The 25,000-nt window shown below is 37.2% G+C and overlaps 1 protein-coding gene across 7 annotated transcripts in view; it reads left to right on the top strand.

Annotated features, from left to right (window-relative positions):
- Nucleotides 1–25,000, top strand: part of PTPRS (protein tyrosine phosphatase receptor type S) — a 408,837-nt gene that overhangs the window by 14,308 nt on the left and 369,529 nt on the right. For all 7 annotated transcript variants that reach the window (XM_053703177.1, XM_053703180.1, XM_053703178.1 and 4 more), the window contains exon 2: nucleotides 8,370–8,474. The gene's annotated coding sequence lies outside the window, so the exon portion shown is untranslated. The remainder of the gene's footprint in view (nucleotides 1–8,369; nucleotides 8,475–25,000) is intronic.

Genomic DNA, 25,000 nt, shown 5'->3' with positions numbered 1-25,000 from the left:
ATGATTTATCATTGTCTCATTTTTTTTACATCACAGAAACCTGACATTTTAACAGGGGTGTGTAGACTTTTTATATATTATGCATTATTTTATTTAGGGCTAAATTTATACGCGCCCCTGTACGCCTGTTGCGGGGCGAAATTACCCGCAGGTAATTAACATTGCACACGAGCGCAATTTTTCGCTCGCGTGCAATCCCGCCCGCGCACAGCCAATCTCGCGCGGGCAGGAGCTGTCAATCTCCTCGTCGGACTCGACCGAGGAGATTGAATTTCGCCACAATAGAGGTGGCGTAGATGTTAGGGAAGCAGCGGTCTGGTGACCGCTGCTTGATAAATCACGGCGAGCAAGTTCTTGACAAAACTTGCTGCCGTAGGGGCTTAATAAATCTAGCCCTTAGTGTTCAGTATCCCTTTTTTAAATGAGTAATAAAACGGGCAATTAATGTAAATTAAACCTTACAGATGGTGCTTGATAGTATAGTTTTTCTTGTTTCATTTTGTTGGAATTTTTTTTTGTTTAAGATTTTAAAAATGTCAGCAATCTGTTTCTTTTGTGCAGTTGGTTTAAAAATCTGTGGATCTGCTTTACAGATTACGTTGAATAAGTAGCTACAATTGTTTTTTTTAATAGGATTATATAAATTGAGTGACCTCTAGCATATTTGAATATCCAAAACTACTACTATATTTTTTTTTTTCATGATTTAGACATAGCATACAATTTTAAAGTGATTGTTAACTTTAATGAATTAAAGCCCAGGATCAAAAAAATAATCTTAAAAAACAGGGGCACTTTAATTCATTAAGGTTTACAAAGACGCTTATTTCTTTAAAATACCTTTGTGTTATGGTAAACCTAACACTGATCCTCCACCGGCATCTCCTGTTGTATTTAGCATTTAGATGACAAATCCGGCTTCCTCCAATCGTTGCGTGCCTCACAATCTGGACGCCAAGGGGGGCACGCAACGATTGGAGGAAGCCAGATTTGTCATCCAAATGCTAAATACAACAGGAGATTCAGGCAAAGGATTGACGTAATGATTGTGTTAACGCAAAGGTAAGTATTTTAAATAATAAGCATCTTTGTAAACTTTAAAAATGAATTAAAGTGCTCCTGTTTTTAAGATTGTTTTTTTGATCATGGGCTTTAATTCATTAAAGTTTACAATCTAAGCTATTTTACAATTTACTATGGTTATCTATTTAGCTTCATTCTGGTGATATCCTTTATTTAAGGAGAAGCAATGCATTAATGAGAGCTAGCTGAATACATCTGTAAGCCAATGACAAGAGGCATGTATGCACAGTCACCAATCAGCTGCTAGCTCCCAGCTCCTGAGCCCACCTAGGTATGCTTTTCAACACATGATAGCAAGAGAACAAGTTAATATAATAGATAATAGAAGTACATTGGAAAGTTGTGTCTCTGCAGGCCGCCTCTTATCTCACTGCATTTTATCAGCTTTTCACAGCTAGACAGTGCTAGTTCATGTGTGACACATAGATAACATTGTGCTCACTCTCGTGGAGTTTTGCACGAGTCGGCACTGATTTCCTAAAATGCAAGTTTGTAAAAAAAAAAAAAGCACTGAGGTAAGGGGACAGTCTGCAGAGGCTTAGATACAGGGTAATCACAGAGGTAAACATGATATCAATGTAATTGTTATGCAAAACCATGAAATTGGAAATAAAGGGAATGTCTAGTTTTTTTAAACAATAACAAATTTTAAGTAGGCTGTCCCTTTAAAGCAGGACTTCTTATAGGGATGCGGTTTCCTAAAGCCAAATTCTCAGCAGCAGTGATATCATGAAATCAAGCAAAAATGAATCCATCATCAGACCCTGAAATCATTATACGATGTTCTATACAGTAAGCCAGAAAAAACCCTAGCTGCCTAAACCGTCTAAAGAGCATGAGGTATCTAGTTAGAATCTCATGGAAACGAGCCAGGTCTGAGTGCAGGAAAAGTGCACTTTGTCAAGTAACATGTCACCTCTGGCACTCCGTATGTTCGGAAGGAGAACTGGAGCTTGCTGCTGGTTTACCAGTGGGTTGCTTACACAATGAAAGGAGGCACAGCTTTTAATCGAATATGAGGTACACTATTGTACATTTTAACTTTACATTTTATGTTTCTTTATAGGGACAGTCTACCCGAAATTTATCGTTTAAATAGATAATCCCCATTCCCCATTTTTATAACCATCACTGTTTACCTCTGTTATTACCTTGTATCTAAGCATCTGCTGACTGCCTCTTATCTCAGTGCTATTTACAAACTTGCATTTGTCAATTAGTGCTGGTTCATACATAACTCCACAGGATTGAGCACTATGCTATCTATATAGCACACATGAACTAGCACTGTCTGGCTGTGAAAAGCTGATAAAATGCACTGAAATAAGAGGCAACCTGCAGAGGTTGAGAAACAGGCAGAAATGTAGAGGTTAAAATGTTATAAACTATATTAATATAACAATGTTGGTTGTGCAAAGCTGGGGAATGGGTAGTAATTGTGTTAATTATCTTATTAAACAAAAAAAAAAATCAAGTAGATTATCCTTTTTTTTTAAAAAAAAACAAAACAAAAATAAAAAAACATACCAGGCCAGTACACCTAGAACATTTTTTGGGGGGAAAAACAAAACTATAAAAAGGGATAACGTTCCAGGCCTGTGGGCAGTTGCTGGAAAGAAAACCCTATGAAAATGAACCGTCACAAACCAATTGTGCCTGATCAGTTGTGTGGGAAAATCTTCTTCATTAGGAACTACTTTGTCCTGAATGATAAATTAATTTCAGAAATGATATCCCTACTGTCCCTCTTAGTCACATTTCCACATCTGACTTTCACTCAGACCCCAAGGCCCAGCCTCATTTCCCCTGACCTTTCTGACCCTCTCTGCCACAAACCCACATCAGACCAAATGCCTTTCCACCCCTCTGTCAGCCACAGACACACAGTATTGTTGTTGTTTTATAGTTGCTTTTTATCTGAGGGTGGGGGCAGATAGCTACTGCTAAAAAAATTAAAGGGACAGTCTACAATAGAATTGTTATTGTTTTAAAAGATAGATAATCCCTTTATTACCCATTCCCCAGTTTTGCATAACCAACACAGTTATATTAATATAATTTTTACCTCTGTGATTACCTTGCATCTAAGCATCCCCTGATCACATGACTTTTTATTTATTATCTATTGACATTTAGTACTGTGTTGCGCTAACTCCCTCGGGCATGAGCACAATGTTATCTATATGGCCCACATGAACTAGCAGTATCCTGTTGTGAAAAGCAAATGAAAACGCATGTGATAAGAGGCTGTCTATAGTGGCTTAGAAACAGGCAGAAATTTAGAGGTTTAAATGTTATAAAGTATATTAATATAACAATGTTGTATCTTTTTAAACAATAACAATTTTAGTGTAGACTGTCCCTTTATATAAATAAGACAAATGAAAAGCTGTGCATGCAGGGATGTAAAATATTAAACAAACATTTTATTTAGTTGGAAAAAAAATAATAATAAATAAAAAAAAAATAAAAAAATATATATATATATATGTAGTTTTTCCCTTGTTTCCAATTACTTATTTTAACCGCTGCAGAGTATAAAATGTATGAGATTTGCTTTTTAAAGGCTTATTTGTGTATATGAATTAGCTGGTTTTGTGTTTTATAGCCACAACCTAATAAAATGGGGTGAGCTTCAGATTTAATTACTTTATCACATTGTGTACATATACATGCTTACTTATCTTATATCTGCCCATAAACCAATCACCAATACTTGGAGAGAACAATGGCAAATTAACATTTTATTACATTATCTCTTCTATAGCCCACTGGGAGTGTAATTTTTCTACTGACTGTATTAACACAGCTTGGCCTTAAGGCTAAAAACTTTCAGGATAGGTTGGGATACCACAGGCTAAATAGACTATTTCAAATGCCAATATACGGGTAATGGAAATACTTGTAAAACCCAAGGCAGAACATACAGTGATCTGAGATGTCATCGCAGAAAATGCAGCATGTCTGCAGAAAGAACAGGACACATGCAGGAACTGTTGGCAATTTAACTTTTCAGAGCTGCTCCACATTAGGCTGTTCTCTGGCTGCACTGTGTAAGTTTTCCTTATCACAATTCCTCCAGAGCAACGTGCTGTTTGAAGTGAACAGTCAAATATACAGTAGTGCTGCAAAGTAGTAGTGCATTAATTGACTGACTCTCAGAGATCATTTCAAGCCCACCCCCTAGCCTTTCACAGTCTGCAAAGCTGTTTTTTTCTGAATGTAAAACATTCATATAAGCATTGCACTGTTTTTAGAGTATGTCTGCTGATAATTTGCAATGCAATTTTCAACTACTGCACTATAATATAAAGCTTTAAATATTGCTTTATTCTCCAGCTAACACATTACAATTGAACTGGTGCTTTAGTGTAACTGCCTAATTTAAAATTGTTTTTTTTTTTTTTTTTTTTTAAATGACCTGCAGAAAATGTTTCACTAAAAAAATCTCATCACAGAAAGTGAAAAAAAGTTCTGCCTCTGGGCTTGTAAACAATTTAATATATTCCAGCAGGTAAAGTGAATCATTGGGAACAAATTAAAGGGGAGAAAAAATTTGAGTAAACTGTCCCTTTAAGGTTTCGAAATTCTCCTAGTAAGATGAGAATTAAGAATTGCTAAACACGGTCACATATTGATCAGAATGGTTTTAAAACAAAAACTGTACCTTCTTACCTAGACCAAATATTACTCAACTTTCCTTTCAAATTTTGGAGACTTTAGAATTTTTGAAGTGTCATTTATTTTTAATTAGATGTAGAATAATCCAAAAAGTTAGGAATCAGAAGTAACATTTTCTATCTAGGGATTTGTCAAACCCTAGGGTAAAGCTCTTTCTTTATCTGTGCAAAATGCTCTTCTGCCACAGCCTGTACAGTGTTACTTCAAACAGGCAAAGGAGAAAAAAAAATCCAAAATGTCGATGCGATGGGAGAAAAAATAAAATAAAATAAAAATGTATATGTGTGTGTGTGTGTGTGTGTGTGTGTGTGTGTATATATATATATATATATATATATATATATATATATATATATATATATATATATATAATACATATACGCACACACACACATACACACATGAGTGTGTTCTGTATATAGTTTGTGTGATGGGTTTGCAGTATTATGTAACATGAGTTTCGCATAGAGGCTTGGACAAGTCAAATTTGACAGGTGTGGCAGCCATTGATGCAGTATTCGGAAATTCCCACCATGAGATGCAACAGAGGAGTGGGTGAATGGTAGATTATTTGTAGTTTATTTCTGGAGCCATTAATAGTGCCTTTTGGCAGGAAGAGGAGGCTGGTAAGGTGAAGCCTATGATCGTATGTGAGCCAGAGAATGGAGAACATTAAAGGGGCAATAAAGTCAAACTTAAAGTTTCATGATTCATATAAAGCATAACATTTAAAAACATAACTTTCCAATATACTTCCATTTATCAAAACATCTTTTTATATGCACACTTTCTGAGGCTTTTGCTCCTACTGATCATGTGCAAATGTACACAATATATCTGTGATTGGCTGATGGCTTTCACAGGATATGGGGGGGGGGAGGGAAAATTGGCTTAGCTTAGTTAAAATTTGCCAGAAAATATATTACTGCTCATCTCAAATTCTAAGTAAATGCTATTGCATTATCCTTTTTATTGTGCATTGGTCAATTATTAAATCCTACTGTATTTAGTAGTCCTTTAAAATTCTGCAGTAGAAAATAGACCTAATTACAAATTGAAGTGAAAGCGTCTAGGAACAATAGCCCAGTCACGATCATGCAAACCCTCACATCAGGCTCCTGTGTACTGAATCAAATAGTTTGAAAAAAATCACCTTTCATCTGTTTCCTCAATCGCCACAGAGCTCCAAATTACCCATGGAAGCAACATCAGCACAAGAACTGTGCGACAGGAGCTTCATGAATTTCCATTGCAAAGCCTCTGTACACAAGCATCACATCAACATGCGCAGTGCCACAGAGTGATGTAACGTACGCTGCCCCTGGAGTGGTGGAAACGTGGTCTCTGGAGTTATTAATCAGGATTCACTATCTGGCAGTCTGATGGAAGAATCTCAGTGTTGCAGATGCCAGGAGGTCGCTTCTTACCGGAATGCATATTGCCTACTGTTAAGTTTAGTGAAGGAGGGATAATGGTCTGGGGCTCTTTTTCAGGATTTCGGCTAGGGCCCTTAGTTCCAGTGAAGGATCATCTTAATGCTACAGGATGCAAAGACATTTTTAGACAATTGGGTGTTTTGTAACTTTGAGGCAACAGTTTTTGGAAGGCCCTTTCCTGTTCCAGCATGACTGTGCCCTATGCACAAAGCAAGGTCCATGAAGACATGGTTTGAAGAGTTTAGGTGTGGAGGAACTTGAGTTGCTGGAACAGAGCCCTGACCCCAACCCCATTGAAAGCCATTGGGATGAATTTCAATGCTGATTGCAAGTTAGACCTTCTTGTCTAGCATCACCTGACCTCATATAAGCTCTTTTGACTTAATAGGCATGTAGACACTCTCCAAAATCTTGTGGAAAGCATTCCCAGATGAGTTATGAGGGTTTTTATACATATATATATATATATATATATATATATATATATATATATATATATATATATATATATATATATATATATATATATATATATATATATATATATATATATATAGAGAGAGAGAGATTGATTTTCATTGAGTGGGACATCATATTTTTTAGCATATAGAAGTGTAAAAATATGACGCTTGTCTTAGATAAAACCTTTGTTTCACTTTTTAGTTTAAATAGAATTCAGTGGCAATCGGTAAAAGCTCTCCTATTTCTGATTTATTTTTTTATTTTATTTTTTTATTGAATTTCAGCAGGATAAACAAAACTATGACTGCTAAAATGTTATTTGTGATGCCAGGTTAAAAAAAAAAAAATATATATATATATATATATATATATATATATATATATATATATATATATATATATATATATATATATATATATATATATATATATATATTTTTTTTTTTTTTTATATATATATCATACGAAGAGAGAAGCGCTCTACCAGGAACGAACAACTCATCGGCTAGTTCTATGGTGATTTACCACCCAGGAGCAGCCTCTTTTAGACCAGTCTGATCCTGCCAAGTAAGGTCAGTCCAGCCCCGAAATACCAGGCAATTCTCCTCTGAACAAGGAACATGACAACCCCAGACGATCGTTTCGGCCTCCTATGGGCCTCATCAGTGAGGTGCAGCCACATTCCTCTAAGCACACTTGGCAAGGAGTCCACGTCTGGTTTCCCCCATTACCCATAGGGAGACTTCCCCAGGGTCATATTAATTTGCATACGAAGAGAGAAGCGCTCTACCAGGAACGAACAACAATTCATCAGCTAGTTCTATGGCGATTTACCACCCAGGAGCAACCTCCTTTTAGACCAGTGTGCTTTTCACAGAGAAAAACTTTCCTGTAGTATATCAGTCTGATCCCGCCAAGTAAGGTCAGTCCAGCTCCGAAATACCAGATAATTATCCTCTGAACAAGGAACATGACAACCCCAGACGATCGTTTCGTCCTCCTATGGGCCTCATCAGTGAGGTGCAGCCACATTCCTCTAAGCAGACTGGGCAAGGAGTCCACTGACCTTACTTGGCGGGATCAGACTGATATGCTTCAGGAAAGTTTTCCTCTGTGAAAAGCACTCTGGTCTAAAAGAGGCTGCTCCTGGACAGTAAATCGCCATAGAACTAGCTGATGAGCTGTTGTTAGTTCCTGGTAGAGCGCTTCTCTCTTCCTATGTATATATGTGTATATATGTATTGTGTGGATGTATATATGTGTAAAAATATATATTTGTGTAATTATTGTGATTCCTATAATTTCTGTTAACATTTAGAATTCTGTTTTGCATTATTCTTATATTTGCATTCTTTTCCCTGTTTAAAACCTGCCAATGAAGGAATTATAACCTTAATGTAACATAAGTAACCGTTTGTAGATTGCGTACATGCTTATTTCCCTTCCTAACTATGTTCATAGTGCTTGTCACATTGTGTGACATGTCGAGGGTGGCACAGCATGTGCAGAAGGCAAATGGCCTGCACTAAGCTTACAACCCTATCTGCTTTAGCTCATTCCCACATTAAGAAACTCTTGTGATGATAAAATTTAATCGAAGCATTTTTGAAAATACAATTACATTTGAACTAAAGTTTAATGGATCACATTTACTTTTTATTGCAAGAATTGCGATTTCTTATAACAATACTTATTTTATATTTATAGGGTTTCCCAACATATGGTACGTGAAGCTCCGGTGGCACAGCAGGTGGTGTGTGGGGCAAGCTTCTTTGTTTACTGATGCTTTAACGGTCTGAAAATGCTTGAGTGGTAAGTTATCTTAGAATATTATATTGCTGTATTCCGCTGTCTCTTCTTACTCTTCATGGCTACTATTTATGGTGCCAACCTGTAGTGTAGTGCTATTTTAAAGGGACATAAAGCTCTTTGAGACTGTAATATAAAGTGTTTTTATTGTGTGTATACTCCCTTATTTTTCCTCTTTCATGTAATTTAATTATTTTTATTGTTTTATTGATAAAGCACCAACATATTTTATATATATATATATATATATATATATATATATATATATATATATATATATATATATACATACACACACAGCACTGTAACATTAAGTATACAGTTATGGAGTATAATAATCAGAAGTAGGGATAGACCGATATTGTTTTTTCTGAGCCAATACCGATTATTGGCCGCCTTTCAGGCCGATAGCCAATAACAGGGACCGATATTCTGTATATTTATTTTAAGTTTTGAAAAATCAACAAAATTTCTACACAAATCTGGTATAAACTGAACATGCTTAGTAAAATTTTAAACATTAAAAGTAAACAACTGGGAAAAATAAAGTGCTTGAAAATTAACTTATTAAATGGCTTCCCAAAACATAGAAAAATGGCATAAGTCCTTTTTAAACTGCACACTGATATAAAATTAAATTTAAGTCACTACTGGAAAGCTAGACCCTACACAATTATTTCAATACTCCCAGTTAAGTAGAAAAACATTATAGTGCAAAAAGCATAACATTTCAGCATGTTCTCCTGTTTACTGGATTGCAAAAACCTTCCCTAGTTCTGAGGAGTGGACTATGTTTTTTTATTATTTATACATGTGTAACAGCACCACCTAATGGTCAGAGCATTGTTATCCACTGCTAGAGAATATTGATACTAGTCTCCTATACTGCATAGCTTTCTACTTAAAGGGACAGTAAACCCCAAAAAAATATTTCATTATTTAGATAGAGAATACATTCTTTTAAAAGTTTCCAATTTACTTCTATTATCAAATTTGTTTAGTTCTCATGTTATTCTTTGTTGAAGGAATACCTAGGTAGGTAGCGTGCACATGCCTGAAGCACTACATGAAAGGAAATAGTGCTGCCATCTAGTGCTCCTGCTAATGTATAACATTGTTGCAAAACTGCTGCCATATAGTGGTGTGGACACGTGCACACTCATGAGCTTACATCCCGGCTTTTCAACAAAGGATAACAAGAAAACAAAGAAAATTTGATAACAGAAGTAAATTGGAAAGTTGTTTTAAAATTGTATACTCTGAATCGTGAAAGAAAAAAAATTGAGTTTTATGTCCCTTTAAGGTTTGTTGTTGTGGACATTTGATGTGCCTGAACTAATGTTGTTGTTTTTTTTTGTTTGTTTGTTTATGCCCATCAAAGGGGGAAATTAAAATATTTAAATAAAAAAATCGTCAAATATAGCCGCTTTAGTGAAATGTTTTGCAAATGTGTAAAATTTATCAGAATGCAACAAATGTTCTATTTCTGACAGCAATTAGCAAGCAGATTGATTTTATGTATTGCTGACCCCTATGAGCAAATCAAAAGTAATTTAGCTCTGTGTACTTCAACTATGTAGCGTTAAAGGGACATAATACTAATATGCTAAATCACTTGAAACTGGTGCAGTATAACTGTAAAAAGCTGACAGGAAAATATCACCTGAGCATCTCTATGTAAAAAAGGAAGATATTTTACCTCACAATCTCCTCAGCTCAGCAGAGTAAGTTCTGTGTAAAAAAAAATTTCTTTTGTGATTCAGATAAAGCATGCAATTTTAAGCAACTTTCTAATTTACTCCTATTATCAAATTCTATTCATTCTCTTGGTATCTTTATTTGAAATGCAAGAATGTAAGTTTAGATGCTGGACCATTTTTGGTGAACACACTGTGTTCTTGTTGATTGGTGGATAAATTCACCCACCAATAAACAAGTGCTTTCCATGGTTCGGAACCAAAAAGATAGCTTAGATGCCTTCTCTTTCAAATAAAGAAAGCAAGAGAACGAAGAAAAATTAATAACGAGTAAATTAGAAAGTTGCTTAAATTTGCATGCTCTCTGAATCACTAAAGAAGAAAATTGGGTTCAGTGTCCCTTTTAACTCTCATGAGATTTCATAGTAAACTTCCCTAAACTGAATAGGGAAATAATGAGTTTGCACGTCCCGGGACAGACATACAGTACTGATTTGCTGCTTAAAGTCCTTTACAATGGGGTTTGAATACTTAGGACATTTTGAGGTAAAATATCTTTCTTTTTTACATAGAGATGCTCAGGTGATATTTTCTAGTCCGCTTTTTACAGCTATGCTGAATCACTTTCAAGTGTTTCAACATTTGGGTATCATGGCCCTTTAAGTTTTTTACTTAAAGATCACATTTTCCATTTCGCAATTCAATTTTTTTTGTTTATGCAAGTCCATCTACAGGCCTGCCATTGGGGGTATGATAGTTGGTAACTGAGCTCCCAGGAACACCTGGGCTTGGACTCTGTTATCAGTGCTATTTATTATTAGATGCTATGCTATGTCCAGCTTATATGTGCTATAGATGATTTGTGTCACTTAAAACTACATAGTTTCCCTGAAGTACATAGAGCTAAATTACTTTTGATTTGTTCCATATTGGTAATATCGGCAATATCGGTAAGTTTCTGGCCAATGCCAATTATTTCAGAAATTCTAAATATCTGCCATAATAATTGTCCGCTCCGATAATCGGTCTACTCCTAATCAGAAGACATTTACACAAATATGGATAGAAAGCCCTGCCATTGAGTCACTGTAAGCTGTAAACCATCTTTACATAAAATGATCGACATGAGAGGTGGACTCATGAGCTTACAATCTAAAGGAAGTACACAGGGAAGTTGAGGGAAGCATAAGTAGTAGAGACCTCTTAAAGTAAGTTGTAAGCAAAGGGTGGGTGAGGAAGTGAGGTAGCCATGAGGCAAAGTGGTCAAGGAAACAGGTGGGTGACCCAGGGGGGCAATAAATGACAGCAACTTGAACGGATAGGGGTGAGAATAAACTAACTATGAGCTTCTAAGGAAGAGAATGTAAAGGAAGCAGTGAGGGAGTATATATTGAAAAGTACAGCGGGGAGAGAGAAGGATGTCATCACTGCCCATTAAGTCCATGAATTACATTTGTATTTGTCTGTGTAAATAAAGAGCGTATAGCGCTGCAGCCGATCACTAATAGACTGCTCGGCATATACATAGTATGTGTTGGTATAGGGTTGGGCCCTGCGATATGGGGGGGATCCATTTTTTTAAATTAAATATTGCAATTTTAATTGAGCTTTTATTAAAATCTTTTTATAACAATATACATTTTGGATTCAAAATGTATTTAACTGTTCAAAACAGCAGACTGAATAGGCCAGAGAAAAGAGCCCCACCAGTCCGCCATCTTCCATGTCTGTGCACAGCTCAGGGCTGGAGCAACAAACCATGAGGCAAGGAAAATGGTGGCAATATAGTTACGTGCTGGGTCACTAATGTGACTCTTCCTGGTCAGCCCCTCTAGTGGAGCAATCGGGGCTGCTGTTGGGCTGGACTGGAGCGTTTGTGTGACTGATGTGACATGTTAAAGGGACACTAAACCCAACTTATTTCTCTTGTTAAGTGTATCTAGTCCACGGATCATCCATTACTTGTGGGATATTCTCCTTCCCAACAGGAAGTTGCAAGAGGATCACCCACAGCAGAGCTGCTATATAGCTCCTCCCCTCACTGCCATACCCAGTCATTCTCTTGCAACTCTCAACAAAGATGGACGTAGTAAGAGGAGAGTGGTGTATTATAGTTAGTTTTTTAACTTCAATCAAAAGTTTGTTATTTTTAAATGGTACCGGAGTGTACTGTTTCATCTCAGGCAGCATTAGAAGAAGAATCTGCCTGTGATTTCTATGATCTTAGCAGAAGTAACTAAGATCCACTGCCGTTCTCACATATTCTGAGGAGTGAGGTAACTTCAGAGGGGGAATGGCGTGCAGGTTTTCCTGCAATAAGGTATGTGCAGTTAACATATTTCTAGGGATGGAATTTTCTAGAAAAATGCTGCTGATACCGGATTAATGTAAGTTAAGCCTTAAATGCAGTGATAGCGACTGGTATCAGGCTTATTAACAGAGATACATACTCTTATAAAAATGTAATATAAAACGTTTGCTGGCATGTTAATCGTTTTTATATATGTTTGGTGACAAAACTTATTGGGGCCTAGTTTTTTTCCACATGGCTGGCTTGATTTTTGCCTAGAAACAGTTCCCTGAGGCTTGTTGTAATATGAGTGGGAGGGGCCTTTTTTAGTGCTTTTCTGTGCAGATAAAAATACTGACAGAGACATTCAGCTTCCCTCTGCATGATACAGGACATCTCTGAAGGGCTCAAAAGGCTTCAAAGTCATGTTTGAGGAGGGTAACAATCACAGTAGACTGTGGCAGTTGTTGTGACTGTGTTTAAAAAACGTTTTTGTCATTTCTTATTCTGTTTTTGTTATTATGGGGTTAATCATCCATTTGCAAGTGGGTGCAATGCTCTGCTGACTTGTTACATACACTGTAAAAATTTTGTTAGTGTAATTGCCTTTTTTCACTGTTATTTCAAATTTTGTCAATTTGTTTCTCTTAAAGGCACAGTAACGTTTTTTATATTGCTTGTTAACTTGCTTTAAAGTGTTTTCCAAGCTTGCTAGTCTCATTGCTAGTCTGTACAAACATGTCTGAAACAGAGGATACTTGTTCATTATGTTTAAAAGCCATGGTGGAGCCCCATAGGAGAATGTGTACTAAATGTATTGATTTCATCTTAAACAGTAAAGGTCAGTCTTTATCTATAAAAGAATTGTCACCAGAGGGGTCTGTCGAGGGGGAAGTTATGCCGACTAACTCTCCCCACGTGTCGGACCCTTCGCCTCCCGCTCAAGGGATGCACGCTAATATGGCGCCAAGTACATCGGGGACGCCCATAGCGATTACTTTGCAGGACATGGTTGCAATCATGAATAATACCCTGTCAGAGGTATTATCCAGATTGCCTGAATTGAGAGGCAAGCGCGATAGCTCTGGGGTTAGACGAGATACAGAGCGCGTAGATGCTGTAAGAGCCATGTCTGATACTGCGTCACAATATGCAGAACCTGAGGACGGAGAGCTTCAGTCTGTGGGTGACATCTCTGAATCGGGGAGACCTGATTCAGAGATTTCTAATTTTAAATTTAAGCTGCTTGGGGAGGTATTAGCTGCTCTGAATGACTGTGACACAATTGCAGTGCCAGAGAAATTTGTGTAGGCTGGATAAATACTATGCAGTGCCGGTGAGTACTGATGTTTTTCCAATACCTAAAAGGCTTACAGAAATTATTAGTAAGGAGAGGGATAGGCCCGGTGTGCCCTTTTCCCCACCTCCTATATTTAGAAAAATGTTTCCAATAGATGCCACTACACGGGACTTATGGCAGACTGTCCCTAAGGTGGAGGGAGCAGTTTCTACTTTAGCAAAGCGTACCACTATCCCGGTTGAGGACAGTTGTGCTTTTTCAGATCCAATGGATAAAAAATTAGAGGGTTACCTTAAGAAAATGTTTATTCAACAAGGTTTTATTTTACAGCCCCTTGCATGCATTGCGCCTGTCACTGCTGCGGCGGCATTCTGGTTTGAGGCCCTGGAAGAGGCCATCCATACAGCTCCATTGACTGAAATTGTTGACAAGCTTAGAACTCTTAAGCTAGCTAACTCATTTGTTTCTGATGCCATTGTTCATTTGACTAAACTAACGGCTAAGAATTCCGGATTCGCCATCCAGGCGCGTAGGGCGCTATGGCTCAAATCCTGGTCAGCTGATGTGACTTCAAAGCCTAAATTACTCAACATTCCTTTCAAGGGGCAGACCTTATTCGGGCCTGGTTTGAAAGAAATTATTGCTGACATTACTGGAGGTAAGGGTCATACCCTTCCTCAGGACAGGGCCAAATCAAAGGCCAAACAGTCTAATTTTCGTGCCTTTCGAAATTTCAAGGCAGGTGCAGCATCAACTTCCTCTGCTTCAAAACAAGAGGGAACTTTTGCTCAATCCAAGCAGGCCTGGAAACCTAACCAGTCCTGGAACAAGGGCAAGCAGGCCAGAAAGCCTGCTGCTGCCTCTCAGACAGCATGAAGGAGCGGCCCCCTATCTGACAACGGATCTAGTAGGGGGCAGACTCTCTCTCTCTTTGCCCAGGCGTGGGCAAGAGATGTTCAGGATCCCTGGGCGTTGGAGATCATATCTCAGGGATATCTTCTGGACTTCAAAGCTTCTCCTCCACAAGGGAGAATTCACCTTTCAAGATTATCTGCAAACCAGATAAAGAAAGAGGCATTCCTAAGCTGCGTACAAGATCTCCTTGTAATGGGAGTGATCCATCCAGTTCCGTGGACGGAACAAGGACAGGGGTTTTATTCAAATCTGTTTGTGGTTCCCAAAAAAGAGGGAACCTTCAGATCAATTTTGGATTTAAAGATCCTAAACAAATTCCTCAGAGTTCCGTCATTCAAGATGGAAACTATTCGAACCATTTTACCCATGATCCAAGAGGGTCAGTACATGACCACAGTTGACTTAAAGGATGCCTACCTTCACATTCCGATTCACAAGAATCATCATCAGTTCCTGAGGTTTGCCTTTCTAGACAGGCATTACCAATTTGTAGCTCTTCCATTCGGGTTGGCTATAGCCCCAAGAATTTTTACAAAGGTTCTGGGCTCACTTCTGGCGGTCCTAAGACCGCGAGGCATAGCGGTGGCTCCTTACCTGGACGACATCCTGATACAGGCGTCAAGCTTTCAAATTGCCAAATCTCATACAGAGATAGTTCTGGCATTCCTGAGGTCGCATGGGTGGAAAGTAAACGTGGAAAAGAGTTCTCTATCTCCTCTCACAAGGGTTTCCTTCCTAGGGACTCTAATAGATTCTGTAGAAATGAAAATTTACCTGACGGAGTCCAGGTTATCAAAACTTCTAAATGCTTGCCGTGTTCTTCACTCCATTCCGCGCCCCAGGGTGGCTCAGTTCATGGAAGTAATCGGCTTAATGGTAGCGGCGATGGACATAGTGCCATTCGCGCGCCTGCATCTCAGACCGCTGCAATTATGCATGCTCAGTCAGTGGAATGGGGATTACACAGATTTGTCCCCTCTACTAAATCTGGATCAGGAAACCAGAGATTCTCTTCTCTGGTGGTTATCTCGGGCCCATCTGTCCAAGGGTATGACCTTTCGCAGACCAGATTGGACAATTGTAACAACAGATGCCAGCCTTCTAGGTTGGGGTGCAGTCTGGAACTCCCTGAAGGCTCAGGGTTCATGGACTCAGGAGGAGAAACTCCTCCCAATAAATATTCTGGAGTTAAGAGCAATATTCAATGCTCTTCTGGCTTGGCCTCAGCTAGCAACACTGAGGTTCATCAGATTTCAGTCTGACAACATCGCGACTGTGGCTTACATCAACCATCAAGGGGGAACCAGGAGTTCCCTAGCGATGTCAGAAGTCTCAAAGATAATTCGCTGGGCAGAGACTCACTCTTGCCACCTGTCAGCGATCCATATCCCAGGTGTAGAGAACTGGGAGGCGGATTTTCTAAGTCATCAGACTTGTCATCCGGGGGAATGGGAACTCCATCCGGAGGTGTTTGCTCAATTGGTTCTCCGTTGGGGCAAACCAGAATTGGATCTCATGGCGTCTCGCCAGAACGCCAAGCTTCCTTGTTACGGATCCAGGTCTAGGGACCCAGAAGCTGCACTGATAGATGCTCTAGCAGCGCCTTGGTTCTTCAACCTTGCTTATGTGTTTCCACCGTTTCCTCTGCTCCCTCGTCTGATTGCCAAAATCAAACCGGAAAGAGCATTGGTGATATTGATAGCGCCTGCGTGGCCACGCAGGACCTGGTATGCAGACCTAGTGGACATGTCATCCTTTCCACCATGGACTCTGCCTCTGAGACAAGACCTAATACAAGGTCCTTTCAATTATCCGAATATACTTTCTCTGAGACTGACTGCATGGAGATTGAACGCTTGATCCTATCAAAGCGTGGCTTCTCCGAGTCAGTAATTGATACCTTAATACAGGCACGAAAGCCTGTCACCAGGAAAATTTACCACAAGATATGGCGTAAATATCTTCATTGGTGTGAATCCAAGAATTACTCATGGAGTAGGGTTAGGATTCCTAGGATATTGTCCTTCCTCCAAGAGGGTTTGGACAAAGGATTATCAGCTAGTTCTTTAATGGGACAGATTTCTGCTCCGTCTATTCTTTTACACAAGCGCCTGGCAGAAGTTCCAGACGTTCAGGCATTTTGTCAGGCTTTAGTTAGAATTAAGCCTGTGTTTAAACCTGTTGCTCCTCCATGGAGCTTAAACTTGGTTCTTAAAGTTCTTCAAGGGGTTCGGTTTGAACCCCTTCATTCTATTGATATCAAACTTCTTTCATGGAAAGTTCTTTTTCTGATGGCTATTTCCTCGGCTCGAAGAATCTCGGAGTTACCTGCCTTACATTGTGATTCTCCTTATCTGATCTTTCATTCAGATAAAGTTGTTCTGCGTACAAAACCTGGGTTTTTACCTAAGGTGGTTTCTAACAAGAATATCAATCAAGAGATTGTTGTTCCATCATTATGTCCTAATCCTTCTTCAAAGAAGGAATGTCTTTTGCATAATTTAGACGTAGTCCGTGCCTTGAAGTTTTACTTAAAGGCTACTAAAGATTTTCGCCAAACATCTAACCTGTTTGTTGTTTACTTTGGACAGAGGAGAGGTCAGAAGGCCTCGGCAACCTCTCTTTCTTTTTGGCTTCGCAGTATAATCCGTTAAGCCTATGAGACTGCTGGACAGCAGCCTCCTGAAAGGATTACAGCTCATTCTACTAGAGCTGTGGCTTCCACCTGGGCCTTTAAAAATGAGGCCTCTGTTGAACAGATTTGCAAGGCTGCAACTTGGTCTTCGCTTCATACTTTTTCCAAATTTTCCAAATTTGATACTTTTGCTTCTTCGGAGGCTGTTTTTGGGAGAAAGGTTCTACAGGCAGTGGTTCCTTCCGTTTAAGTTCCTGCCTTGTCCCTCCCATCATCCGTGTACTTTAGCTTTGGTATTGGTATCCCACAAGTAATGGATGATCCGTGGACTGGATACACTTAACAAGAGAAAACATAATTTATGCTTACCTGATAAATTTATTTCTCTTGTAGTGTATCCAGTCCACGGCCCGCCCTGTCCTTTTCAGGCAGGTCTAAATTTTAATTAAACTACAGTCACCACTGCACCCTATGGTTTCTCCTTTCTCGGCTTGTTTCGGTCGAATGACTGGATATGGCAGTGAGGGGAGGAGCTATATAGCAACTCTGCTGTGGGTGATCCTCTTGCAACTTCCTGTTGGGAAGGAGAATATCCCACAAGTAATGGATGATCCGTGGACTGGATACACTACAAGAGAAATAAATTTATCAGGTAAGCATAAATTATGTTTTCTTTCATCATTCAGATAGAGCATTCATTTTTAATCAGCTTTCTAATTTACTCCTATTATCAATTTTTCTTCGTTCTCTTGGTATCTTTATTTAAAAAAGCAGGAATCTAAGCTTAGGAGCCGGACCATTTTTTGTTCAGCACCTGGGTAGCGCTTGCTGATTGGTGACTAAATGTATCCACCAATCAAAAAAAAGTTTGAAAGGACCACGAAACATAGTAGAATAGCATAATCAATCAATGCATAAGAAATAGACCATGTTGAAACACTTGGTTTGATTTTCACATAAGTAATTGATTTTTTTTCTGACAAATTTCAAAGTTAGATTTATTTTCCTTCCCCCTGCTTTATACATCAGCCAATCACAAAATGAATATACCAATATTTTGTGTATGTTGCACATGCTCAATAGTTGCTGGTGCTTCAGAAAGTGCTTATATAAATATTGTGCATATTTAGATAATGGATGTAAAAGGTGTTTAAACTGGTGTGTTCTATCTAAATCATGTAAGTTTTAATTTTGACTTAAAGGGACACTGAACCCAATTTTTTTTCTTAAGTGATTCAGATAGAGAATGCAATTTTAAGCAGCTTTCTAATTTACTCCTATTATCAACTTTTCTTCATTCTCTTATCTTTATTTGAAAAGCAAGAATGTAAGTTTAGATGCCGGCCCTTTTTTTTTTTTTTTTTTTTTTTTTTAACAACCTGGGATGTTTTTGCTGATTGGGGGATAAATTCACCCACCAATAAAGAAGTGCTGTCCAAAGTTCTGAACCAAAAATTGTCTGGCTCCTTAGCTTAGATGCCTTCTTTTTTAAATAAAGATAGCAAGAGAATGAAGAAAAAATTATAATAGGAGTAAATTAGAAAGTTGCTTAAAATTGCATGCTCTATCTGAATCACAAAAGAAAAAATTTGGGTTCAGTGCCCCTTTAAGTGTCTCTTTTAGGAGACTTTCCAAATTACCTCCATTATCAAATTGTGCACAATCTTTTTATATGCACACTTTCTAAAGCACCAGCTACTACTGAGCATGTGCAAGAGTTTAAAGTGTATACGTATATGAGTCTGTGATTGGCTGATGTCTGTCACATGATATAAGGGGGCTGACAAATTTTAAAATACATTTTGAAATTTGTCAGAAAAAAGTCTTCTCATTTAGTAGAGTAACTTCTACTGTATTGTCTTTTTTATGCACTTGTGTATTATGCAATTCTACTGTATTTAATATAATAGTCTTTTAAACATTTAAAAATAGCATTCTCAGATGCATTAACAAAAGTGAGTTTATTGTCTATTCAAGGAAAATGTAATATTTAAAAAAAAAAAAAAAAATAATTAGCAAGACAATTTCTTTAACACTAACCAGAAGCTGCCTCCTTTGTAACCCCGTTACACCATGCACAGTGTGCTTATTTTTCAACTTGCTCACTGTAATATAGTAGATGAGGTTGAAAAAAAGACCGAAGTCAATCGAGTTCAACCTATACAACAAATCTAAAATACTTACAAAAAACTCCAGTTAAGATTTAATAATGCCACTAAAAGGTGACCCATTTAATACTAGCAATCATATCCATGAATGTTGTTTCTAGACAGAAATGTATCTAGGGTTATTGGCATTCACTACCTCCTTTGGTAAATTAATCTCTCATGTGGCACGATATCAAATGCCTTTGCAAAATCTAAGTTTATCACATCAACTGATTCCCTTTTATCTATATTTTTACTTACTTCCTCATATAATCTAATTAGATTAGTTTGACATGATCTATTTCTCATAAAACCGTGCTGATTAGAACTCATAATCTTGTTTACACGAATATGCTCATCAATATAATCCCTTATAATCCCTTCAAATATCTTCCCCACTATTGATGTCAGACTAACTGGTCTATAGCTTCCTGGATCATCCCTGCTTCCCTTTTTGAAGAGAGGCACCACATCAGCTTTACGCCAATCCTGGGGTACCATGCCTGAGGATAATGAGTCTTGAAAAATTAAGAGTAGAGGTTTGTCTATAACAGTGCTTAGTTCCCTTAACACCCTTGGGTGTATTCCATCTGGGCTTGGAGTGTTATTTACTTTAATATTATCCAGTTTTTTCCTGAATATTCTCTATACATAACCCAGTTAATGGTATGTGCTATTATGTTCTAGTTTGTTCCAAAGTACAGGTGGCCCTCGTTTTACAATGGTTCAATTTACACCGTTTCAGAATAACAACCTTTTTTTCCAGTCATGTGACTGCTATTGAAAAGCATTGAGAAGCAGTGCATTTATTAAAATGGCCAGTAGGTGGAGCTGTCCGCTTGTGTTGCGGCAAAGCCAAGCAAGCTGACATTAATCAGTTTAACCAGACCTGAGCTATCGAGCTGATTTCAAAGGAACAAGATCTTCCAGTCTATAAATCAGTCCAGATTGGATTGCATAGAAAGAACTGTTTGCAGAAAAATGCAAGTGAAGTCTGTGTTGTGTGATTGTTTTATTAGGTTTATAATGCTGTTTAGCAAATGTTTTTGTTCATTTAACTTAGTTTAATTATATATTCTGTGTTGTGTGATTATTTTATTAGGTTTATAATGCTGTTTAGGTGTTACTTATGACAATTTTGAGAGGGGCCTGGAACCTATCTTCCTCACTTCCCATTGACTTACATTATAAACTGGGTTTCAATTTACAGCGGTTTCGATTTACAACCATTCCTTCTGGAACCTAACCCCGGCGTAAACTGAGGGCTGCCTGTATACTCCATTGGTTCCTCTCCTGTGTATACTGAAGAAAAGAACTGATTTAGTACCTCAGGCTTCTCCCTATCACTGTTAATCATGCTACGCTCAACGCATTTTAATATATTGCCCTTCTTAGATTTTTTGCTATTTATGTACTTAAAGAACCTTTTAGGGTTAGACTTGGAATCCTTTGCAATTAAGTTTTCATTTTACATTTTGGCTAATTTGATTGCTTTTTTGCATGCTTTGTTACATTCCTACTATTTTCTTTGAGTAATTTAAATGCCCTATGGTTTTTCCTAATTTCTCTTAACACATTTTTATTTAGCCACATTGGCTTGGATTTTTTATTTTTATAACCATATGGTATTTGTTGATATGTATATTTATTTAACAAAGTTTTAAATGTTATCCATTTATCCTCTGTATTTTTATTAGAGAATACTTTGTCCCAATTTGTTATTTAATGATTTCCTTAAATCTTTGAATTTTGCTTTCTTAAAATTTAAAAGTCTTAGTTAAACTTTTAAGACACTGCTTATGAAAAGAGATGTAAAATGTGACCATGTTATGATCACTGTTACCCAAATGTTCTTTGACTTCTATGTTTGATATTATATCTGTATTGTTTGATAGCACTAAATCCAAAATAGCTTTACTCCTAGTTGGCTCCTCTATTAATTGTGACAAGAAGTTATCCCTGAGAACATTTACAAATCTATCCCCCTTAGCTGAATTACTAGTTTCATTGGCCCAGTTTATATCAGGGTAGTTCAAATCTCCCATAATTACAGCACTGTTATTAGCAGCCTTACCTATTTGCATTAGTAGTTGAGTTTCCATATTATTTATAGAAGACCTAATAATTTTTTCCTTGTGGGAACCCTGGTATAAAGGGAAAGTGATAAGCAGGAAGGGCGGATAATAATTCTTCATTGTGGGAACAACTGTTCAGGGGAACAAAAATATAAGTTTGAATATGCAAGAGGATTTTATCACCTCCTAATATAATTTACTCTATAAATATGAATATTAGAGGTCTATCTAAATTTAATTTTGTTAAAAATATAGTTGTTTTTTTAATATGATTTATAGGGCACACTATTTTAAACCACTTTCCAATATATTTCTATTAGCAAATGTGTGTCATTCTTTTGGTATCCTTTGTTGAGCAGCAATGTGCTACTGGGAGCTAGCTGAACACATCAGTTGAGCCAATGACATGAGGCATATATGTGCAGCTACCAATTAGCACCTAGCTCTCAGTAATGCATTGCGGTTCCTGTCTACCTAGGTATGTTATTCAACAAAGGATGCAAATTTAATAATTGAAGTGAATTGTAAAGTTGTTTAAAATGACTTGCTGTATCTGAATCATAAAAGTTTCATTTTGAATTTAGAATCAGATTTATGCTTTTTCTATAAGCCTGAAATTCTGCTGATGCTATTTGCCTTATGACATATTTTATATATAATTTGTATTGCTTTATATGTTAAAGTGACAATGGGAACATATTTAGTTAGTTAAACAAAGTGAAAATCTTAAAGGGACACGAAACCCTACATTTTTCTTTTGTGTTTCAGACAGAATACAATTTTACAAACCGTTTCCAATTTACTTCTATTCGAAAATTTGCTTTGTTCTCATGGTATTCTTTGTTGAAGAGAAGCCTAGATAGGTAGTGTGCCCATGTCTGGAGTAGCAGAAGAAGGTGCTGCCAGCTAGTGCACTTGCAAACATGTGCATGCTCCTGAGCATACCACCCTGGTTTTCAACAAAGGATACCAATACAACGAAGACCTTTTGATAATAGAAGCAAATTGGAAAGTTGTTTAAAATGGCTCTCTCTATCTGAATCATAAAAGGAACGAAAATCGGTTTCATGACCCTTTTTAAAAAAAAAATCATATATTGACTCTTATGTGTTACTTTAAAGGGATCGTATATATAAATGCACGTACTTTAAAGGGACACTGAACCCAACTTTTTTCTTTTGTGATTCAGATAGAGCATGACATTTTAAGCAACTTTCTCATTTACTCCTATTACCAAATTTTCTTCATTCTCTTGGTATCTTTATTTGAAATGCAAGAATGTAAGTTTAGATGTTGGCCCTTTTTTGGTGAACATTTATTTTTTTTTATAGCTTAGATGGCTTCTTTTTTAAATAAAGATAGCAAGAGAACGAAGAAAAATTAATAATAGGAGTAAATTAGAAAGTTGCTTAAAATCGCATGCTCTATCTAAATCATGAAAGAAAACATTTGGGTTCAGTGTCCCTTTTAAAGAAGAATATGCACAGATTCTGAACTTAAAATCCAGTATAAAACCTTTTAAAAACGGATTTAAAAACGCCAAGTTTAGCACTGTTGATGAGGTTAGGCTGGGACACCCAGTGAAAGGGGCTGGAAAAACAAGAAGAGCAGACCCTCCCCCACATATGCAAAGACATTACACAAACAATAGCAGCTGGAATCTGTAGACCTGGGTCAACATCGCCAAAATGTTAATAAAAAAAAAAAGTTTACATTTACAATGTATTTATGCAAAGTAAAATCTAGTGTATAATATCCCTTTAATGTCCTTTAAGGGGACGGCAGCCCTGGGAAACCTTTAAGATGTGCCTGCTTTGTTCACACATTTGTTACAATGAAAATGACCATGCGCTTGTGGCCCCCAGGCTGCAGATAGCCATGCCTTGAGGATCTCTTCTGAGAAAACAAACAGTCAAAAGAGTGTGGTCCTTTTAAATAAAAATATTTGCTCAGAAACTACCTCTTTTGTAGTGCCTGCAGCTCATTAAAAAAATAATAAAGATAAAGAAAAGCACGACATGGGGTCAGACTGGAGGCTGCGAATAATAGTGAATATTACTGAAGTCATTTGTTAAAGCATAACTTTAATGAGACAGTTAAAGGGACATGAAACCCAATAAATGTATTTCATGATTGAGATAGATTTATACGTTTTTAAACAACTTTCCAATGTACGTCTGTTATCAATTTTCCTTTGTTCTCTTGGTATCTTTAATTGAAGCAGCAATGCACTACTGGGAGCTAGCTGAACACATTTGTAAGCCAATGAAAATGAGCATACAATTTCAGCCACCAATCAGCAGCTAGCTCCAAACTCCTTAGCCTACCTAGATATGCTTTTCAACAAAGAATGCAACAAATTAGATAATAGAAGTTGTTTAAAATTGTATGCTCTGTCTGAATCATGAGAGATTTTTTTTTTTGGGTTTCATGTCCCTTTAAGTCAAAATTAAACATTCATGATTTACTGTATATAGAGCATGCAAGTTTTCAAATTTGCTTTGTTTAAGAGTGAATCAAGGAAAGATCATAGGAACTCGGGGGCAAACCTAAATTTACTGTTCAACAAAAGATACAAAGAAAATGAAGCAAAATTGAAACTTGGTTTTTAAAAAACAAAACAAAACCATGTTCTATTCCAGTGGTTTTCAAACCTGTCCCCAGACCTCCCCAACAGGCCATATTTTCAGGATTTATATTTTCTGCTCACCTGAGAGCAGGTGAAATAACCATGGTTACTAATCAGCTGATTATTTCACCTGTGCTCCAGTTCACATATCCTCACAATGTGGCCCGTTAGTGAGGCCTGAGGACAGGTGTGACGACCGGTGATCTTTTCAAATCAAGTAAGGTTTAAAGGGACATGAAACCCAAAATCTTTCTTTCATGATTTAGGTAGAACAAACAATTTTAAACAACTTTCCAGTTTACTTCTATTATCAAATTTGCTTCATTCTCTTGGTATCATTTGTTGAAGGAGCAGAAGTGCACTACTGGTTTCTAACTGAACACATGGGTAAGCCAATGAAAATTGTTATATATATATATATATATATATGCAGCCACCAATCAGCAGCTAGAACCTAAGTTCTTTGCTGCTCATGAGCTTACCTAGATAAAACTTTCAGCAAAGGATAACAAGAGAAGGAAGCAAATTAAATAATACAAGTAAATTAGAAAATTATTTAAAATCGTATTCTCTATCTAAATCATGAATCTCAAATTATGACTTTACTGTGCCTTTGATTTTTATTTCAATGTCCCTTTAAAATAGACGACAAAGTATAATTTCAGTTATTTCAAATAAAACAAATGTTACACTAGTCCTGTTTGTCATCTGTAGGACCTGCATCGCCTTCTGCTTGTCACACTCACATTTCTCTGATCTTGTTACTCTCATGCTTTGTACTCTCCCTCCCTTTTTTTTCTTTTGGAGCTGATCCTTTTTGCCCTTAAAATTTCTATTTCTG

The sequence above is a fragment of the Bombina bombina genome, chromosome 2, assembly GCF_027579735.1.
Source record: "Bombina bombina isolate aBomBom1 chromosome 2, aBomBom1.pri, whole genome shotgun sequence".
NCBI classification, from domain to species: domain Eukaryota; kingdom Metazoa; phylum Chordata; class Amphibia; order Anura; family Bombinatoridae; genus Bombina; species Bombina bombina.
This window is presented reverse-complemented; position numbering and strand designations above follow the sequence as displayed.